General features: G+C 36.9%; 1 protein-coding gene across 1 annotated transcript in view; it reads right to left on the reverse strand.

Moving 5' to 3' along the window:
* The window catches only part of PKHD1 (PKHD1 ciliary IPT domain containing fibrocystin/polyductin), a 487578-nt gene that overhangs the window by 408524 nt on the left and 56003 nt on the right, over positions 1-23051 (reverse strand). The gene's annotated exons all lie outside the window — the stretch shown is intronic.

Raw genomic sequence — 23051 nt, forward strand, 5'->3', positions numbered from 1 at the left:
AATAGGTGAACTTGTCCTGAAAATTCAGGGCAAGACTACAATAGACTTCAGAGTTAGAGAATAAAATTGAAGAAAAGAGCCAGTTTACAATAGCAACAAAAAAGATAGGATATCTGAAAACAACGTTGACAAAAAATATTCAAGAACATGAAGACATTTGAAGAAAACCTTTGAAATGCTACTGAGGAACTTAACAGATGGATTAAAACTTAAATTAAAAGGGACACCTGGGTGGCTCAGTAGGTTGAGCATCTGACTTCAGGTCAGGTCATGACCTCATAGTTCATGAGTTTAAGCCCTGCATCAGGCTCTCTGCTGTCAGCACGGAGCCTGCTTCATATCCTGTCTCCCTCTATCCCTGAACCTTCTCTGCTTGTTCGCTTTCTCTAAATACATACATACATACATACGTAAACTTTAAAAAAAAAACTTAAACTAAAATAAATGTGTAGGAATAGTAAACTTCATGAAGGTGACATATCTTTCTAAATAAAACCATCAATACAATCCCAATAAAAATGCAAACAGGATTTTTTATTTAACTTAGACAACCTCATTTTAAAATTCAAAAAAAAAGTTAACTGCAGTAGACAGAATACAAATTTCACAAATAAGAGCAAAAAGGTCTCCTGCCAGACATTAAAATATCTATCAAACAACTACAATTAAAATGCAATTATAAAGCATGCACAGACAGATCAATGGAACAGAAAAGGAAGTTCAGAAATAAATACAGAAAAGAGGCTAGAGAAAAAAATATTGCATCTACTATGAGTGAAAAATAGATTACTCCTTTAGTAAATAATATAAGCAAATAGTATTGAAAAAATTAAATTTGATATCCTACTTCGTACCCTCACCAAAATAAATTCCAAAATGATAAGATATTTAAACATAAAAGAAAGCATTAAAAAAAAGGAAATATGGTAGAACTTTTATTTTTATGTAACTTCAGAGATGGAAAGCCCATTCTGAGAATTTTACAAATCCCAAAACCATCAAAGAAACACAGATATACTTAAAAAAATGATATGTGTAAAAAAAATTTATGAATTACAAAAATAGTAAACAAATAAACATATAAAGAGCTTATATCCACCATATATAAAAAGCCCTTTAAATCAGTGAGAAAGAACAATAACTGAATTGAAAAGAAGTGGGCTGGGGCACGTAGGTGGCTCAGTTGGTTGAACGTCTGGACTTTGACTTAGGTCATGATCTCATGGCTGGCTCATGGGTTCAAGCCCTGTGTTGGGCTCTGTGTTGACAGTCCAGAGCCTGGAGCCTGCTTCAGATTTGTGTTTCCCATTCTCTCTTCCCCTCCTCTACTCACACTGTCTCACTCCCCCTCAAAAACAAACAAACATTAAAAAAAATTTTTTAAGAAAAAAAGTGGGCTAAGGGGATAGGTAACTGAAAAGAAAATACAATGCCTCATAAACTGAAGGAAAGGTATTTAGTTTCTCTCAACAAAGTAAATGCAAAGTTAAAACTACAATGAAATGTTATTTTTCTTCTATAAAATAGGCAAACATCAACAAGTTTGGTAATATACTGTGTTAGTAAGATGTAGTAAGTATATAGTCACATATATTCCTATGCAGAGTTTAAACTATAAAATCTCTAAAGAAAATATTTTGGCATTATCAAAATTTTAAATGTACATAACCTTTTGACTCAGCAATTTCACCTCTAAGAACTTATACTGCTATTTTCACATATATACTGCTATTTTCACATATATGCAAAATGGACAATGAACAATGACACACCCACATACAGAAGAATGAAGTTGGACCCTGTCTGGGGTTAAACTGTACCCCCCCCCAAATTCATATGTTGAAGTCCTCCTACTTGCTTACTGTACCTCAAAATGTGACATTATTTGGGACTAGGGTCATTGCAGCTGTAATCCATTAAGATAAAATGAAGTCAGACTGCAGTGTGGGACCTAACCCAATATGACTGATATCCTCATGAAAAGAAATAAAAGAATAATTTGGACACAGAAAAGACTCGGGGCAGGGTGGGGGGCTGGTGTGCCTGGGTGGCTTAGTTGTCAAGCATCTGACTTCAGCTCAGGTCGTGATCTCACAGTTTGTAAGTTCGAGTCCCATATAAGGGGAGTTCAAGTCCCACTTCAGGTGAGCTCAGGTCTCCATTTGGGTGAACATAAGCCCACCTCCAATGAGGCTGCTTCTTTCTCCCTCTCTGTCTCCCTGCCCCTCAACTCACTTGCACCCTCTCTCAAAAAACAAAATAAAAAACAAAACAAAACAAAAAAAAAAGCAAAAAAAAACACAAAAAACAAAAAGAAGATAAGTCACAGGGAGAACACCATCTGAAGATGAAAGCAGGGATCGGGGTGCAATTCCTGCAAGCCGAGGAACACCAAAGACTGCTGGTAAAGCAGTCCAGCTAGGGGAGAGGCATAAAGCAGATTCTCCTTCACAGGCTGGTTCAGAAGGAGTCAACTCTGCTGACACCTTGCTCCTTAATTTCTAGCGTCCAGAATTGTGAGACAATGCATTTCTGTTGTTTCAGCCATTCACTTTGTGGTACCTGGATAAGCAGCCTTAGAAAACTAATACAGACCTCTACCTCACACCATATGTAAATATCACAATTAATCAATTACCTCAATGCAAAAGCTAAAACTCTAAAACTCTCAGGAAAATAAATGCATAAATCTTAGTGACATTGGATTTGGTGATTATTTCTTAGATATGACACAAAAGCACAAGTAACAACAAAAAACAAACAAACAAACAAACTGGACTTGACCAAAATTAAAAATCACAAACCGTGCTGCACAAACCATGAGAGAAGTGAACCAGAAAGAATCAGAGATCTATAAAAACAACCAGAAAACAAGTAACAAAAAGGCAATAAGTGCATACTTAATAACAATGACCTAGAATGTAAATGAACTAAATGTTACAATCCTAAGATACAGTGGGGTAGAATGTATAAAAATTATAAAAGCCATCTATATGATGCCGACAAACGATTCATTTCGGACCTAAAGACACATGCAGATTTGAAAGTGAGGGGATAAGTAACATTTGTCATGCAAATGGCGTCAAAAGAAAGGTGAGGTGGCATGTTCATAAAAGAAAAAATAGACTTTAAAACAAAAACTGTAATAAGAGACGAAGAAGGACACTATTTAATAATAAAGGGACAACCCAACAAGATTTAACAATTGTACATATTTATGCAACCAACAGAGGAGCACCCAAATACATAAAACAATAAAAGACATAAAGAAAATTATAGGTACTAATACAATGATGGTATGGAGTTTTAACAGTCCACTTACATCAATGGACAGACCATTCAAAGAGAAAATCAGCAAGGAAATAGTGACTTTGAATGACACATGGGACCAGATGGATCTAACAGACATATTCAGAACATTACAACCTAAAACAGCAGAATACACATTCTTTTCAAGTGCACATCAAACGTTCCCCAGAACAGATCACACAAGAGGACACAAAACAAATCTCCACAAATCCACAAAGAGAAGTCATACCATACATCGTTTGTGATCACAACTCCATGAAAATAGAAATAAATCACAAGAAAAAATCTGGAAAGACCACAAATATGTGAAGGTTAAATAACATGCTACAAAACAATAAATGGGTCAACTAAATAATCAAAGAAGAAATCAGAATCTACATGGATTACAAATTCAAATCAAAACGTAGTGATCCAAAATCTTTGGGAAAAAGCAAAAGCAGTTCTGAGGGAAGTTTATAGCAATACAGGCTTACATTAAGGAGCAAGAAAAATATCAAATAAACAACCTGTCCTTACACATAAAACAACTATACAAAGAACAAACAAAACCCAACCCAAGCACAACAAAGGAAATGATAATAGAACAAAACTAAAGGAAAGACAAATTAAAAAGAAAAAAAGAAGAGATCCATGATACTAGGAGCTGGTTCTTTGAAAAGATCAACAAAACTGATAAACCTTTAGCCAGACTCATCAAAACACAAAGAGAGAGGACCCAAATCAACAAAATCTGAAAGAGGAAAAACAACCAGCTCCTCAGAAATACAAACGATTATAAAAGAATGTCAATTACTGGACAACTTAGAAAAATAGATAAGTTCTTAGAAATAACTTACAAAAACTGAAGCAGAAAGAAACAGAAAATTTTAACAGCCAATGGGCAATGAAGTTGAATCAGTAATCAAAAAATTCCCAAAAAACAAAAATCTAGGACCAGACATTTTCATAGGTAAATTCTACCAAACATTTAAAGAAGAGTTTGTATCTATTCTTCTCAAACTGTTCCAAAAAATAGAAGATGAAGGAAATCTTCCAAATGCATTCTATGAGGCCAGTATTACCCTGATACCAAAACCAGACAAAGACACCAGAAAAAAAAGAAATAGAGGCCAATAACCCAGATAAATATAGATGCAAAAATCCTCAACAAAATATTAACAAAGTGCATACAACAATACATTAAAAATATTCATCAAGATCAAATGGGATTTATTACTGGGATACAAGCATGGTTCAATATTTTCCAATCAATAAACATGATACATCATATCAATAAGAGAAAGGATAAAAAAGCCATATGATCATTTCAATAGATGCAGAAAAAGTATCTGACAAAATACAACATTGATTCATGATAAAAACTCTCAGGGCACCTAGGTTGCTCAGTCAGCGGAGCCTGCTTGGGATCTTCTGTCTCCCTCTTTCTCTACGCTTCTCCTGCTCATTCATTCATTCATTCTCAAAATAAATAAAATTAAACTCTCAACAAAGTAGGTATAGAGGGTACATACCACAACACCATAAAGGCCTTATATGAAAAACCCACAGCTAACATCATCCTCAATGGTGAAAAACCAAGAGCTTTTCCCCTAAGATCAGGAAAAAGATAAGGACGTCCACTCTTGCCATTTTAATTCAACACAGCACTGGAAGTCCTATCACAGCCATCAGACAAGAGAAAGGAGTAAGAGGCATCCAAATTGGTAAGGAAGAAGTAAAATTTTCACTATTGGCAGATGATATAATACCATATATAGAAAACCCTAGAGATTCCACCAAAAAAATTTGCTAAAACTGATAAATGAATTCAGTGAAGTTGCAGAATACAAAATCAATGTACAGAAATCCACTGCATTTCTATATACTAATAAGGAAATAGCAGAAATAGAAATTTCTTAAAATTCCATTTACAATTGCACAAAATAAAAAAATACCTGGTGATAAATTTAACCAAATAAATGAAAGATTGGTACTTTGAAAAGTATAAAATATTGATGAAAGAACTGAAGACAACACAAACAAATGGAAAGATATTCCATGCTAATGGCTTGGGAAAACAAATACTGTTAAAATGTCCCCATTATCCAAAGCAATCTACATATTTAATGCAATCCTTATCAAATACCACCAGCATTTTTCACAGAACTAGAACAAATAATCCTGAGATTTGTATGGAACCAAAGAAGATCCTGAACACCAAAAGCAATTTTGAAAAATAAAAACAAAACTGGAGGTATCACAATTCCAGACTTCAAGTTGCATTAAAAGCTGTAGTAATCAAAACAGCATGGTACTGGCACGAAAACAGACATGTAGACCAATGGAACAGAATAGAGAGCCCAGAAAGAAACCCACAATGACACGTTTAATTAATCTTCATCAAAGGAGGCAAGAAAACGCAATGGGAAAAAGACAGTCTCTTCCACAAACGGTGTTGGAAAAACTGGACAGCTACATGCAAAGGAATGAAACAGACCCACTTGCTTATAACATACACAAAAATAAACTCAAAATGAATTAAGGATTGATCCTCCTGGGTTGCTCAGTCGTGTTGAGCGTCCGACTTCAGCTCACGTCACGATCTCACGGTTCGTGGGTTCAAGCCCCATGTCAGGCTCTGTGCTGACAGCTCAGAGCCTGGAGTCTTTTTTCAGATTCTGTGTCTCCCTCTCTCTCTGCCCCTCTCCTGCTCGCATTCAGTCTCTCTCCGTCTCAAAAATAAGCATCAAAATAATTTTTTAAATAAAAAAATGAATTAAGGACTTAAATATGAGACTTGAACCCGTACAAATAATAGAAACGATCACAGGCAGTAATTTATCTGATAATGATCACAGCAACATCTTTTTAGATATGTCTCATAAGGCAAGGGAAACAAAAGCAAAAACAAACTATTGGGACTAAATCAAAATAAAAAGCTTCTATATAGCAAAAGAAACCATGAACTAAAAAACAACCTACTGAATAAGATATTTGCAAATGACGTATGTGATAAAGCGTTAGTATACAAAATATATAAAAAAGAGCTCATACAACTGAATGCTAAAAGGCAAGTGATGTAACTTAAAAATAGCCAGAACAGACATTTCTCCAAAGATGGCCAACAGACACATGAAAATATGCCCAATATCACTCATCATCAGGGAAATGGAAGTCAAAACCACATTGAGATGCCACCTCACACCTATAGAATGGCTAAAATCAAAAATTCGAAAAACAAGTGCTGGCAAGAATATGGAGAAAAGAGAACCTTTTTGCACTATTGGTGGTAATGCAAACTGATGTAGCTACTGTGGAAAACAGTATGGAGGCTCCTTAAAAATTAAAAATAGAACTATCCTACAATCCAGTGTTTGCACTACTGAGTATTTACCTAAATACAAATACATAAATTTGAAGGGAATATGCATTCCTATTATTTATAATAGTAAAATTAATGAAGCTGCCCAAGTGTCCATCAATAGATGAATACATCAAGAAGATGTGGTAATGTACATACAATGGATGTGTGTGTGTGTGTATAATGAGATCTTGCCATTTGCAATATGGAGGGAGCTAGAGATTATAATGCTAAGCAAAATAAGCCAGTCAGAGAAAGTCAAACACCATGTTATTTCACTCATATGTGGAATTTAAGGAACAAATGAACAAAGGAAATAAAAGACAAACCAAAAAACCAGACTCTTAACTATACAGAGTTACCAGAGGGGAGGTGGGGGGATGGGTGAAATAGGTGAAAGAGATTAAGAGTACACTTATCATGATGAACACTGAGTAATGTATAGAATTGCTCAATCATTATATTGTACACCTGAAATATTGTAACACTGTATGTTAACTACACTGACATTAAAATTTTTTTAAATTAAAAAATATCTTTTGTGCTACAAAGAATACTATCAAGAAAATTAAAAAACAACCCACAGAATGGGAAAAAATATTTGCAGCTCCTATATGAGACTCTTATCCACAATATATAAAGAACTCTTATAACTCAACAATAGGAAAAATAACCCAATTTTTTAAATGACCAAAGGACTTGGATATCCATTTTTCCAAAGATATGCAAATGGTTAATAAGGACATGAAGACACTCAACATCAGTAATTAAGTCCAAACCACAATGATGATATAGTTTCTGGTTCAAGATGGCAACATAGGGAGATTCAACTCACCTCCACAGAACATACCAAATTACACCTATTAATAGAATAATTCCTCCTGAAGAATGGAGAGCTGAATGAACAACTACTAAACAACCAAAGACAGGGAGAATGGCAAGAGAACAGTAAAAGAGATGGAGAAAGGATAGCAAAAAGAACTCCCACCTCGATGCTGCAAACAGTTCGGGGAAGAATATTACTGAGGGACCAGGAACAGATTGCTCTGTCCTTAGGCACACGGAAACACCTGAAGTTTAACAGAGCAACTAGTGGGGTGCCTGGGTGTCTCAGTCAGTTGAGAGTCTGATTCTTGATTTCACTGTAGGTCATGGGATCAAGTCCCATGTCAGGCTCTGTGCTGAGCTTGGAGCCTGCTTAAGATATTCTCTCTCCCCCCCCCTCCCTGTCTCCCTCTATCCCTCTCTCTCTCTTTCCCCCTTCCCCTCTCTCCTGCTCGTACACTCTCAAATAAATAAATAAATAAGCAAGCAAGCAAGCAACTAGCATATAAGAGAGACAACACTAGAACTCTGCCAAGTGGTGGAGGAGCTGCCGGCAAGCTCCTTGGACCGCAACAACTGGAGAACAACGTAGTTTACATTCCCACCCTGCTGTAAAAGCCTGGGCCTGAGTAGGGTTCGGACACCATAACAGGGATGTTCAGTCATCAGTGAGCTTGTGTCTTCAGAGAGCTCAGGGTCCACCCTGTGATGCTGAGGCACAGAAAACAAACCATGATTTGTGAGGATTTTTGTTTGTTTTAATGTGTCCTGTTTTATTTTATTTTTACATTTTAAATTGTGTCTTGTTTCATGTTTATTATTTCTATTTTTGGTTTTGTTTTCTTTCCAGTTCTTTTTTTTCTTTTCCTTTATTCTTTTTTTCTTTCATTTTATTTTTTTATTCTTTTTTCTCTTCATGTTCTCTGTAAAAAGCCATGGTTTAAAGGAGTAACTAGCATACACTTCCACAGCTCCAGCCAGCAAAAGTCACCAAAGCACACACAGTCTACATAGGGGTCACCATACCCAACTATACTCCAACTTTAGAAATAGTGGCCACTTTGCCTAATCCATAGAAACAAACACAGAAAGTAAAGCAAAATGAGAAGACAGAGGACTATGCTTCAAAAGAAAGAACAAGTAAAACAATCTCAGTAAAAGAATGAAACAGAGAGAAGTAATATGCCTCATAAAGAATTTAAAGTAATGATCATAAAGATATTCAGGGGGCTGGAGGAAAGAATGGATGAACTCAGTGAGAGCTTCAATAAAGAAATAAAATATATTTTTTAAAAACCAATTAGAGTTGAAAAATATAACTGAAATAAATATACTAAAGGGAATCAACAATAGTTTAGAAGATGAATAAGAATGTGTCAGCAATGTGGAAGACAAAGTGATGGAAAGCATACAAGCTGAACAACAAAAAGAAAAAATAATTTTAAAAAATGAGAACAGGGATTTCTTAGATAACATCAAATGAATAAACATTCGCTTTACAAGGGTCCTAAAAGAAGGAAAGAGAGAAAGGTATAGAAAACTTATTTGAAGAAATAATAACTGAAAATTTCCAAGGAGGCAATAGACATCTAAGTCCAAGAACCACAGAGAATTACCAAGTGAATACAAAGAGGTCCACCCCATGGCTCATAATAATTAAAATATCAAAGGCTAAAGACCAAGAGAGAATCTTAAAGGCAGCAAGAAACAAAAAATTACTTACAAGAGAAAAACTAGGAGACTATCAGCTGATTTTTCAGCAGAAACTTTGCAAGCCAGAAAGGAGTGGCATATATATTCAAAGTGCTGAAAGGAAAAATCATACCCATGAATACCCTAACCAACAAGGTTATCATTCAGATTTGAAGAATAAAGATTTTCCCAGACAAATCAAAGATAATGGAGTTTATGACCACAAAAAAAGCCTTACAAGAAATGTTAAAGGTACTTAAGTGGGAAAGGAATGGCCATAATTAGTTGTAAATATATGAGTAAAAAGATGTGAAATATGACAACACATACATAAAATGTATTTTTTAAAGAATACGTTTGAGATCAGAGAACTCCCTTCAAAATCAACAAAACAGGTTGACACCACAACATATTATAGTGAAACTGGCAAAATAGAAAGATAGAGAATTCTGAAAGCAGCTAGGGACAAATGGGCCTTAACCTACCAGGGTAGACACATAGGGGTAGTAGCAGAATGGTCCACTAAAACTTGGCAGGCCAGAAGGGAGTGGCAGGAAATATTCCAAGTGCTGAATAGGAAAAATATGCAGCCAAGAATCCTTTATCCAGTGAGGCTGTCATTCAGAAAAGAATGCAAGATCAAGGCTATCCCAGACAAACAAAAACTAAAGGAGTTCATGACCACTAAACCAGCTCTGAAGGAGATCCTAAGGGGACTCTGTGTGAGGAAAGCAGCAAAGGCCCCAAATGACCAGACATCACCACAAGCACAAAATTTACAGATAACACAATGACATGAAATCCATATCTTTCCATAATTGCTCTGAATGTAAATGGACTAAATGCCCCAATCAAAAGACATAAGGTATCGGAATGAATAAAAATCAAGACCCATCTATATGCTGCCTACAAGAGACTCATTTTAGACCTGAGGATACCTGAAGATTGAAAGTGAAGGGATGAAAAATGATCTATCATGCTATGGGATGTCAAAAGCAAGCTGTAGTAGCCATACTTATACCAGACAAACCAGATTTTTTTTTTGAAGCATTTTTTATTTTTATTTTTTTAATAGTTTATTGTCAAATTAGTTTCCACATAACACTCAGTGCTCATCCCCACAAGTGTCCTCCTCCATGCCCATCCCCCCTCCCCCCCACATCCATCAGTCCTCAGTTTTTGTCAGCATTCAAGAGTCTCTCATGGTTTGCCTCTCTCCCTTTCCCCCACCATTTCCGCCCTTCTTCTCCCCCTTGTTCCTCCGTCAAGTTCCTCCTAATCCTCCTATACGTGCAAACATATGATATTTGTCCTTCTCTGCCTGACTTATTTCGCTCAGCATAACACCCTCAAGGTCCATCCATGTTGCTACACATGGCCAGATTTCACTGTTTCTCATTGCCATGTAGTATTCCATGGTATAGATAAACCACATCTTCTTGATCCATTCATCTGTTGATGGACACAGTAAGAGCTGATATTTTGAAAAAATAAACAAATTGATAAACCCTAGCCAGACTTCTCAAAAGGAAAAGAGGACTCAAAAAGAAAAAAATCACCAATGAAAGAGGAGAAATCACAACCAACACCACAGAAATACAAACAATTATTAGAGAATACTATGAAAAAGTATATACCAACAAATTGGAAGAAATGGACAAATTCTGAGACACCCACACACTATAAAAACTGAAATGGGAAGTAATAGAAAAATTTAGCAGACCCATAGCAAGTGAATAAATTGAATCAGTTATCAAAAATCTCCCAACAAATAGGACTCCTATGCCAGATGACTTCCCAGAGGAATTCTACCAGACATTTAACACAGAGTTAATGCCTATTCTTCTTGGGGTGCCTGGGTGGCTTAGTCGGTTAAGCGTCCAACTTTCGCTTAGGTCACGATCTCGTGGTTCGTGGGTTCGAGCCCCGCGTCGGGCTCTGTGCTGACTGCCAGCTCAGAGCCTGGAGCCTGTTTCAGAGTCTGTGATTCCCTCTCTTTCTGACCCTCCCCTGCTCACGCTGTCTCTCTCTCTCTCCCCTAGAAATAAATAAAACATTAAAAAAATTCTTTTTAATACCTATTCTTCTCAAGCTGGTCCAAAAAACAGAAATGAAAGGAAAGCATCCAGACTCCTTCTATGAAGCCAGCACTATCTTGATTCCAAACCAGACAAAGACCCCACTAAAAAGGAGAATGGGGCGCCTGGGTGGCTTAGTCGGTTAAGCGTCCGACTTTCGCTTAGGTCATGATCTCGCGGTTCGTGGGTTCCAGCCCCGCGTCGGGCTCTGTGCTGACTGCCAGCTCAGAGCCTGGAGCCTGTTTCAGAGTCTGTGACTCCCTCTCTCTCTGACCCTCCCCTGCTCATGCTGTCTCTCTCTCTCTCTCTCCTGGAAATAAATAAAAACATTTAAAAAAAAGGGAGAATTACAGGCCAATATCTCTGATGAACATAGACGCAGAAATTCTCAATACTAGCAAGTTGAATTCAACAGTATATTAAAAGAATTATTCACCATAATCAAGTAGGATTCATTCCTGGGATGTAGGGCTGGTTCAATACTTGCAAATCAATCAATGTGATACATCACACTAACAAAAGATAAAAACTATATGATCCTGTCAATAGATGCAGAAAATGCATTTAACAAAAATACAGCATCCTTTCTTAATAAAAATCCTCAAGAAAGTTGGGATAGAAGTAACATATCTTAACATCATTTTAGCCATATATGAAAGGCCCATAGCTAGTATCATCCTCAATGAGGAAAAACTGAGAGCTATCCTTCCCAAGATCAGGAACATGACAAGGATGTCCATTCTCACCACTGTTGTTTAACATAATGTTGCAAGTCCTAGCCTCAGCAATCAGACAACAACAAAAAACTAAAAATCATCCAAGTTGGCTTAGAAGTAGTCACACTTTCAGGGTGCCTGGGTGGCTCAGTAGGTTAAGTGTCCAACTTCAGTTCAGGTCATGATCTCATGGTTCATGGGTTCAAGCCCTGCGTTGGGATCTGTGCTGACAGCTAGCTCAGAGCCTGGAGGCTGTTTCAGATTCTGTATCTCCCTCTCTCTCTCTGACCTTCCCCTGCTCATGCTCGCTCTCTCTCTCTCCCTCTCTCAGAAATAAAACAAAAAGAATTTTTTTAAAGTAGTCAAACTTTCACTCTTCACAGATGACATGGTAATCTACATGAAAAATCCAAAAGACTCCACCAAAGAGCTGCTAGAAGGGACACATGAATTCAGCAAAGTCGCAGATACGAAAATCAATGTAGAGACATCAGTTGCATTTCTATACACCAATAATAAAGCAACAGAAAAAGATATTGAGGAATCAGCCCCATGTACAACTGCACCAAAAACCATAGAATACTTAGGAATAAACCTAACCAAAGAGGTAAAATGTCTGTATGCTGAAAACTATAAAAAGTTTATGAAAGAAATTAAAGAAGACACAAAGAAATGGAAAAACATTCCATTGCTCATGGATTAGAATATTCTTAAAATATCAATACTACCCAAAGCAATCTACACTTCAAAGCAATCCCAATTAAAATAGCACCAGAATTCTTCTCAAGACTAGAACAAACAATCCTAAAATTTGTATAGAGCCATAAAGACCCTGAATAGCCAAAGTAATATTGAAGGAGAAAACCAAAATGGGAGGCATCACAATCCCGGATTTTAGCCTCTACTACAAACCTGTAATCATCAAGACAGTACGGTATTAGCATAGAAACAGACACATAGACCAATGGAATCAAAAAGAGAACCCACAATTGGATCCCCAAATATATGGCCAACTAGTCTTTGACAAAGTGGGAAAGAGTGTCCAATGGAAAAAAGACATTAGCAAATGGTGCTGGGAGAAGTGGACAGCAACATGAAAAAGAATGAAACTGGACCACTTTCTTACACAAAAATAAACTCAAAATAGATGAAAGGTCTAAATGTGAGACAGGAAACTATCAAAATCCTAGAAAATAGGCAACAACCTCCTTGACCTCAGCCGCAGCAACTTCTAACTGGACACATCTCTGAAGGCAAGGAAGTAAAACCAAAAATGAACTACTGGGACCTCATCAAGATAAAAATCCTCTGCACTGCAAAGGAAACAATCAACAAAACTAAAAGCACCCAACGGAGTGGGAGAAGATATTTGTAACTGACATATCAGATAAGGGTTAGTATCCAAAAATCTATAAAGAACTTACCAAAGACCCAAAAAAAACAAATAATCCAGTGAAGAAATAAGCAGAAGACATGAATAGACACTTTTCCAAAGAAGACATCCAAATAATAATGAACCGACACATGAAAAGATCCTCAACATCACTCATCAGCAGGGAAATATGTATCAAAACCACACTGAGATACCATCTCACACTGGTCAGAGTGGCTGAAATTAACTACTCAGGAAACAACAGATGTTGGTGAGGATATGGAGAAAGGGGAAGGCTCTTTCACTGTTGGTGGGACTGCAAACTGGTACAGTTGCTCTGGAAAACAGTATGGAGGCTCCTCAAAAAATTAAAAATAGAATTACCCTATCACTCAGTAATAGCACTACTAGGAATGTATCCAAAGGATACAGGAGTGCTGATTCATTGGGGCACATGTACCCCAATGTTTGTAGCAGAACTATGGACAAGAGCCAAATTACGGAAAGAGCCCAAATGTCCATCAACTGATGAATGGATAAAGTAGTATTATATATACACAATGGAATACTATGTAGGAATGAAAAAAATGAAACCTTGCCATTTGCAACCACGTGGATGGAACTGGAGGATATTATGCTAAGTGAAATAAGTCAGTCAGAGGAAAACAGATATATGTTTTCACTCATAGGCGGAAGTTGAGAAACTTAACAGAAGACCATGGGGGAAGGGCAAGGAAGAAAAAAAGTTACAAACAGAGGAAAACAAACCATAAAAGACTCTTAGATACAGAGCACAAACTGAAGGTTGATGGAGTGGGGGGTGGGGAAGATGTGTGATGGGCATTGAGGAGGGCACTTGTTGGGATGAGCACTGGGTGTTGTAATGTAAGTGATGAGTCCACTACCAAAGACAAGAGCACATTGTATACATTATATGTTACCTAACTTGACAATAAATTATATATTAATTTTTAAAAAGACTGTGTTTGAACTTAAATGACCATCAAATTAATATGGACTGCTATTTATTTAGGATGTTTGTATACACACCTCATGGTAACCACAAACCCAAAACCTATGATAGATACACAAACTATACAGAGTAAGAAAGTCAAACAGAACATGGTAGGTTCTCATCAATCACAAAGACAGAGAGTGAGAAAAGAAAGGAACAAAGAACTACCAAAACAACTAGAAAAGAAATTTTTAAAATGGCATTAAGTACATTTTTTAATCAATAATTACTTTGAATAAAAATGGCCTAAATGCTCCAATCAAAAGATAGAAGTGGAAAAATGGATAAAAAAAAACAAGGCCCATCTATATTCTTCCTACAAAAGACTCACCTCAGACCTAAAGACACATACAGACCAAAGGTGAAGGGATGAAAAACATTCCCCATGCAAATGGAAGTGAAAAAAAAAAGCCAAGGTGTATCTTACATTGACAAAATAGTCTTTAAAACAAAGACTGTAACAAGTGACAAAGAAAGGAGTTACAAAATGATAAAGGGATCAATCCAACAAAAGCTATAACAATTATAAATATCTGTGAACCCAATACTGGAGCACCTAAATATATAAAGCAAACATTAATGGACATAAGAGAGAAACTGATGGCAATACAGTACTCGTAGTGGAAAATAACAGTCCATGTACATCAATGGAAAGATCATCCTGACAGAAAATCAGTAAGAAAACAATGCACATAACAGATATATACAGAATATTCCATCCCAAAGCAACAGGATACGCATTCTTTTCAAGTGCACATAGAACACTCTCCAGAATAGATCATATATTTGACAATAAAAAAAGCCTCAATAAATTTAAGATTGAAATCATACCATGCATCTTTCCCCACCATAATGATATGAAACTAGAAATAAATCACAATAAAAACAGAAAAAAAAGCAAAAACATGGATACTAAACAACATGATACTAAACAACCAATGGGTCAATGAAGCAATCAAAAAAGAAATAAAAAAATAACATGGAGACAAATGAAAATGAAAACATAACTGTCCAAAATCTCTAGGACACAGTAAAAACAGTTCTAAGAGGAAAGTATATAGCAATACAGGCCTACATGAAGAAATAAGAAAAAACTCTAACAATCTAACTTAATGCCTAAAGGAACTAAAGGGGTGCCTGGGTAGCTCAGTCGGTTAAGCAACTGACTTCGGCTCAAGTCATGATCTCACAGTTTGTGGGTTTGAGCCCCACATCAGGCTCTGTGCTGACAGCTAGCTCAGAGCCTGGAGCCTGTCTTCAGATTCTGTATCTCTCTCTCTCTCTCTGACCCTCCCCTGCTCACGCTGTCTCTCTTTGACTCTCAAAAATAAAAAACATAAATAAATAAAAAAGGAACTAAAAAAGGAAGAAACCAAATCCAAGGTGAGTGGAAGAAAAGAAATAATAAAGATCTGAGCAGAAATAAATGATATAGAAATAAAAAGTAGGGGGGGAAAACACAATGAAACCAACACCTGATTCTTGGAAAAGATAAACAAAATTGACAAATCCTTAGGCAGACTCATCAAGAAAAAAAGAGGAGTGTCTGGATGGCTCAGTTGATTGAGCATCTGACTCTTGATTTCAGCTTAGGTCTTAGTTTTGATCCCAGGGTCGTGGGATCAGGCTGTGCTCGGCTCCACACTGAGTATGAAGCCTGCTTAAGATTTTCTCTCTCTACTTCTGCCCCTTTCCCAAGCTTGCATGCTCGTTCTCTCTCTAAAAAAAAAAAAAAGAAAAGAAAAAGTTTTAATAAACAAAAAATATTTTAAAAAGAAAAAAAAAGGGAACCAATAAATAAAACCAGAAATGAGAAGTAACAACTGATACCAGAGAAATACAAAGAATTATAAGACAATACTATGAAGAATTATATGCCAACAAACCAGACAACCTAGAAGAAATGGATAAATTCCTAGAAACATAAAATCCTCTAAAATTTAACTGGGAAGAAATAGAAAATCTAAATATATCTATTACAAGTACCAAAATTTAATCTTTAATTTAAAAACTACCAAAAAAATAAAAGCCCAAGACCAGATAGATTCACAAGTAAATCCTGCCAGACATTTAAAGAATAGTTAATAGCTATTCTCCTTAAATTATTTTTAAAAATATAAAAAGAAGGAAACCTTCCAAATGCATTTACAAACCTAGCATTATCTTGATACCAAAAACATATAGAGACACCACAGAAAAAGAACACCACAGGCCAATATCCCTGATGAACATAGATTCAAAAATCCTCAAAATATTAGCCAACTACCTACAACAATGCATTAAAAATATCATTCACCACAGTCAGGTAGGATTTATTCTTGGGATGCAAATATGTTTCAATATACACAAATTAATGAACATCATACAACACATCAACAAAATGAATAAAATCATATGATCATCTCAATAGATATAGAAAAAACATTTGACAAGATTCAATATCCATTCATGATTTAAAAAAAACTAAAAAAAATGGTGTTAGAGGGAACATGCTTCAACATAAGGTTTTACATGAAAAGCCCACAGATAACATCATCTTCAATGGTGAAAAACTGAGAGCTTTTCTCCTAATATCAGGAACAAGACAAGGATGTCCACTCTTGCCACTTTTTTCCAACATAGTACTGGGAGTCCTAGCCATAGCAATCAGATAAGAAAAAGAAATAAAAGGCATCCGTATCAGTAAATAAGAAGTTGTTAAACTGTCACTATTTGCAGACTACATGATACTATAGTAGAAAAGCCTAAAGATTCTTCCAAAAGCTACTAGAAGTAATAAATTCAGTAAAGTGATAGAATATAAAATTAATATCCAGAAATTGGTAATGTTTCTATATGCTAACGATGAAGTCATGGAAAGAAAATTAAAAAAAAAAAATTTACAAGTTTACCAAAAAGAATAAGGTATTTAAGGATAAACTTAACAGAGAGGTGAAAGACCTGTACTGTGAAAACTGTAAAACACTGATAAAAGAAAGCGAAGACGACACAAATGGAAAGATATCCCATGCTCATGGATTAGAAGAATCAATATTGCCAAAATGTCCATATCACCCAAAGCAATCTACAAATTCAATGCAATCTCTATCAAAATACTAACACCATTTTTCACAAAATTAGAACAAATACTACTAACTTTTTATGGAACCACAGAAGACTTTGAATAGCCAAAGCAATCCTGAGAAAGAAGAGCAAAGCTGGAAGTGTCACATTTCTAGGTGTCAAGATACACTACAAAGCTGCAGTAGTTGAAACAATATGATACTGGCATAAAAATAGATACATAGGCCAATGTAACAGGATATAGACCCCAGAAATAAATCCAAATTTATATGGTCAATCTATGACAAAGGAGCAAGAATATGTAAGGATAAGACAGCCATTTCAATAAATGGTTCTGGGAAAACTAGATAGCGACACATAAAAGAATGAAACTGGATCACTTCCTTACAGCATACACAAAGATAAAATCAAAATGGATTAAAGACTGAAACATGGGGGAGCACCTGGGTGGCTCACAGTCCATTAAGCATCAGACTTCAGTTTAGGTCATGGTCTCATGGTTTGTGGGTTCAAGCACCACATTGGACTCTATGCAGACAGCTCAGAGCCTTCACGAAGCCTGCTTCAGATTCTGTGTCTCCCTCTCTCTCTCTGCCCTCCCTGTCTTGTTCTCTCTCTCTCTCTCGCTCTCTCACACACACACACACACACACACACACACACACATCAAGAAAAAAAAAAGACCGAAACCTGGGACTTTCAACCACAAAAGTCCTAGAAGGAAACACAGGCAGTAATTCCTCTAACATCAACTATAGCAAAATTTTTCTAGGTAGATCTCCTGAGGCAAGGGAAACAAAAGTATTAATAAACTATTGGGACTGTATCAAAATAAAAAGCTTTTGTAGGCAAAGGCAACGATCAACGAAACAAAAAGACAACCTACTAAATAGAAGATATTTGCAAATGACATACCCAATAAAGGGTTAGTATCCAAAATGTATTAAACATTTATATAACTCAACACCAAAAAACAAGCAATCTGATTAAAAAATAAGCAGTGGGTGACTCAGTCAGTTAAGCGTCCAACTCTTGATTTTGTCTCCTGTCATGATCTTATGGTTTGGGAGACTGAGCCCCACATCAGGCTCTGTGCAGACTGGGTGGAGCCTGCTTGGAATATACTCTCCCCCCCCCCTTTTGCCCACTTGCATTCTCTTTCTTTCTCTTAAAATAAATAAATAAGCTTTAAAAAAGAGGAAACACAGTAATAATAGTTGATTCTAACAGATTTCTCTTAATCCAAAAATGGTCAAGTAGAGAATTATTTGTTCATTTTAGAGAAGACTTAAACAACATAATTCTGGGAAATCTTATACAGAGAGATATTGAATTTTGAACCCTACTAGACAATACACTTACAATTCAGGAGAACATAGAACATACTTGAAAATTTATTGTATATGAAGTTGTTAAACAAATCTTGGTCCCAAATGTAAATAAAGATTAAAATTTCCAAGTGTTGAATCAATATATTATACACCTGAAACTAATATTAGACTGTATGTTAACTGGAATTTAAATAAAACTTTTAAAAAATGGTAAAATAAAAAATGAATAAAAAAAATGAACAGAGGACCTGAATACACGTTTTTCCAAAGAAGAAATACAGATGGCCAACAGATACATGAAAAGATGCTCAACATCACTAATAATCAGGGAAATGCAAATCGAAACTACATTGAGATATTACCTCACACTTTTTAGAATGGTTACGGTCAGAAAGACAAGAAACAACAGGTGTTGGCCAGGATGTGGAGAAAAAGGAACACTTGTGCACTGCTTGTGGGCATATAGACTTGGTACAGCCACTGTGAAAAACATATGGAGGTTTCAAAAGCTAAAAATAGAAATACTGTATGATTCAGTAATTCCATTACCAGGTATTTATATAAGAAAAATGTAAACACAAACTCAGAAACATATATGCACTCCTATACTTATTGGAGCATTATTTACAATAGCCAAGACATGGAAGCAACCTAAGTGCCCATCAGTAGACAAATGAATAAAGAAACTGAAATGTATACCTAACGGAATATTACACAACCATAAAAAAGGATGAGATCATGCCATTTGAAACTATATGGAAGGACATAGTATTGGCTAACTGAAAGAAGTCACAGTGAGAAAGAAAAATATCATATGATTCCACTCATAAATGGAATCTTTAAAAAATGAACAAACAAACAAAAAGCAGAATCAGGGGCACCTGGGTGGCTCAGTCATTTAAGTGTCCAACTTTAGCTCAGGCCATGACCTCCCACTCTGTGAGTTTGAGCCCTGCACCTGGCTCTCTGCTGTCAGTACAGAGCCTGCTTCAGATCCTGTCTCCTTCTCTTTCTGCCTTTTTCCTGCTCATGCTCTTTCTCTCTCAAAAATAAAACAAAATAAAGAACTTAAAAAAAAAAAGAATCAGAACTATGAATACAGAGAACAAACTGATGTTTGCCAGAGGGGAAGAGAGTGGGGTGCTGGCAAAATAGGTGAAAAGAAGAGAGAGATACAGGCCTTCAGTTATGGAAGTCACAGGATCAAAAGCAGAGCATAAGGAACACAGTCAGTGATATTGTAAGAGCATCAGTAGCTACACTTGTGAGCATAGCATGATGTATAAACTTGTCAAATCACTAAGTTCTATGCCTGAAACTAATGTAATATTGTATGTCAACTATACTCAAATTTAAACACACACACACACACACAGAGATACCATCTAAACTTATTAAAATGGCTACTAACAATAAAAACAAGCTTAAAACTAACAACTGTTGGTAAGGATGTGAAGTTGGAACCCTCATATGTTACTGATGGGTTTGAGAAATCACACAGCCATTTTGGAAACAGCTTGGCAAAATTTCTTAAGAAGTTAAACATAAAGTTACTATGTGGCCCAGCAATTCCACTTCTAAGTATATACCCAAGAGAGCTGAAAATGCACATCTACACAAAACCTTGTGCACAAACGTTCACAGAAGCATTATTTCTAATAGCCAAAAAGTGCCAACACCTCAAATGTCTACCATGAGATGAAGAGATAAATAGGGTATATCTATACAATGGAATGTTATTTAGCCATAAAACGGAATGAAATACTGATACATGCTACCCCATAGATGAATCTTGAAAACACTTTGTAGAGAAGCCAAACACAAAAGGTCACATACCTGTGATTCCATTTATATGAAATGTCCAGAAAAACAAATTTCTTGAGACAGAGAATAGATTAGTGGTTTCCCGGGATCAGGGGAGGAGAGAAAAAGGGAGTGACTCCTAATGGATAGAAGGTTTCTTTCAAGGTGATGGAAATGTTCTGGAATTACATAGTGGTGATGTAGCACAATTTTGTGATACATGAATACTGAAAACCACCGAACTGTATGCTTTTAAGAAATGAATTTTATGGCATGGAAGGTATATCTCAATGTTATTAATTTCAAAAAGACGACCTGAGCCAAAAAGAGAATCACCCCAGGGCAGCTCTATAGATTTCTAAGACAATCTGCCCAGGTCCAGCCCAACACCATCTCACCCCTGATGACTGTACTAGTGTCTTAATTGGTCTCCCTAGTTTCACCTTTGCCTCCCTACAGAGTATTCTCACATAGCAGCCTAAGTCAGAGCAGGTCGCTTTTCACTTAAATCCTCCAGTGACCCACGTCTCACTCAGAGCCAATAACCTTTCATTTTCCCTAATGCTATCTGACCTGCTCCTAGTCATCTCTTACCCCTCTCCCTTTCTCCAGCTGCTCCAGCCACAGAGACTTCCTTGCTCCTCTTGGAAGAAGGTGAGCTCATTCTGACTTAAGACTTTACCATTTGGTGTTTACTTGGTCTAGAATTCTCTTCAGTAATTCCCCAGGACTCATTCCTTGACTCCATCCATTTCTCCATTGCCTAGCAGCAGCAGGTCATTCCCCCGAAGGCCATTTTGTTTTGGCTGACTGTATCCCAAGCACTTGTAGTGCCTGGCACAGAATAAGAGGTAAATCAATTGTCATCACTGTTACTGTTGGCATTAATAATCATAAGTAGCAGAGGAGGGGAGACTGTGCCACTCCCTTTGAAAGTTGAGGTGCCTCACAAGGATCCATTCCTAAGGAAAAGGTAACTCTCTCTCAGCACAGAAATGGGCCAAAGAAGTACATATGGCAAAGCCAAGATTTACCTCAAAAAACCTTTCAAGGGTGCTTCTGCATATGGGCAAATAGTTGAGAATGCTATTGATTACGTTACATTATGTATTCATTACATGTAAAGCTATTCTATAAATTCTTTACTCGTAGGCCTCGATCTGGTTCTCTTTAAACTCCCAATAGCAGTCTTTCTCAAACTGTACTATTCATAGAAATCGCCTGAGGATCCTGTTAAAGCGCAAATTGATTCAGGAGGTCTGGGGTGGAGCCTGAGACTATGTGTTTCTAACAAGCTCCCAGATGATGCAGACACTGCTGGTCCAGAGCCGCACTTTGAGTGCCAGGAGCCTCAGCATCTAGCACAGGGTTTTACTATGTTGATTGACTGGTTGGCACTGGCTGATACCAGGTAGGTAGCAGTGCAGAGGCAGGGTTAATAGGGAGATTTTATAGAAATTAGTAATTAGGAAAGTAGATGCCAGAGCCTCTCTCTCCCCCTCCCTTTCCCCTTAGTCTTTCCAAAAGTTCACTTGCACCCATCAGACACTATCCCCTCTCAGAATTTTCCATTTTTTGCTAAAGTATAGAAGGGTGATGTATAATCCTCCTCCTGGTGTAGCAAGCCCTGGCATGGTGACCATCTCCTCTGGTTTGCCTGGGACTTTCCAAGTTTTAGCACTAAGAGCTCCATGTCCCCATTTTAAACTGAAAGTATCATGTCCTAGGAAATCCCTCAGTCTCAAGAACACAGGACAGTTGGCCACCTGCCTGTGCAAAGCACTCTGTAGGGGAAATGAAGAGGAAAGGGTCCCAGGTCTGCTCTTGAGATGTCTGCAATCTAGTTGAAGGGGTGGGGGTAGGGGGTGAAGTTGAAGAAAGTTTGTGTGACCTGAACTGCAATGCAGTTTTATAGGAAGATCAAAGCCTCTCATAAATCTCGGGAGAAAACTATTTTAGGCCCTAAATTCAAACCAGTAATTATTGGGTTCACAGAGAGTAAGATCTTTGACCCTGAGCAGCACATATCATCTGATTCCTTCCCGAAACCACTAAGAAATAAGAGCAGCATACTCTGTTTTTGTGCAAAGATGAGGTAGGGTGGGCCTCATAATTCACTGTACTAGGCAAAGTAAAGTCAGCAGTGAGCTGTTCCTTTGAGCAAGGAGTCTGTGGCCAGGAAGTGATGCTTTAAAAAAAAAGAAAAAAAAGATGTTTTAAGCCACAGTTCTTTGACCAAGAGAATAAACTATGACAAAAATCCAAGACGTTATGGAAAGTAGTTTCATGTTCTAAAAATCTTATATTAATACATAATCAGCATGAGCATTCCTGAGATTCTTGTGATCTGGATGGGTTGTTATAACTGGTTGTGTCCTGGGGCACCTGGGTGGCTTAGTTGGTTAAGCGTCCGACTTTCGCTTAGGTCATGATCTCACGGTTCGTGGGTTCGAGCCCCGCGTCGGGCTCTGTGCTGACTGCCAGCTCAGAGCCTGGAGCCTGTTTCA

Source organism: Crocuta crocuta, unplaced genomic scaffold (assembly GCF_008692635.1).
Source record: "Crocuta crocuta isolate KB4526 unplaced genomic scaffold, BGI_CrCroc_1.0 scaffold291, whole genome shotgun sequence".
NCBI classification, from domain to species: domain Eukaryota; kingdom Metazoa; phylum Chordata; class Mammalia; order Carnivora; family Hyaenidae; genus Crocuta; species Crocuta crocuta.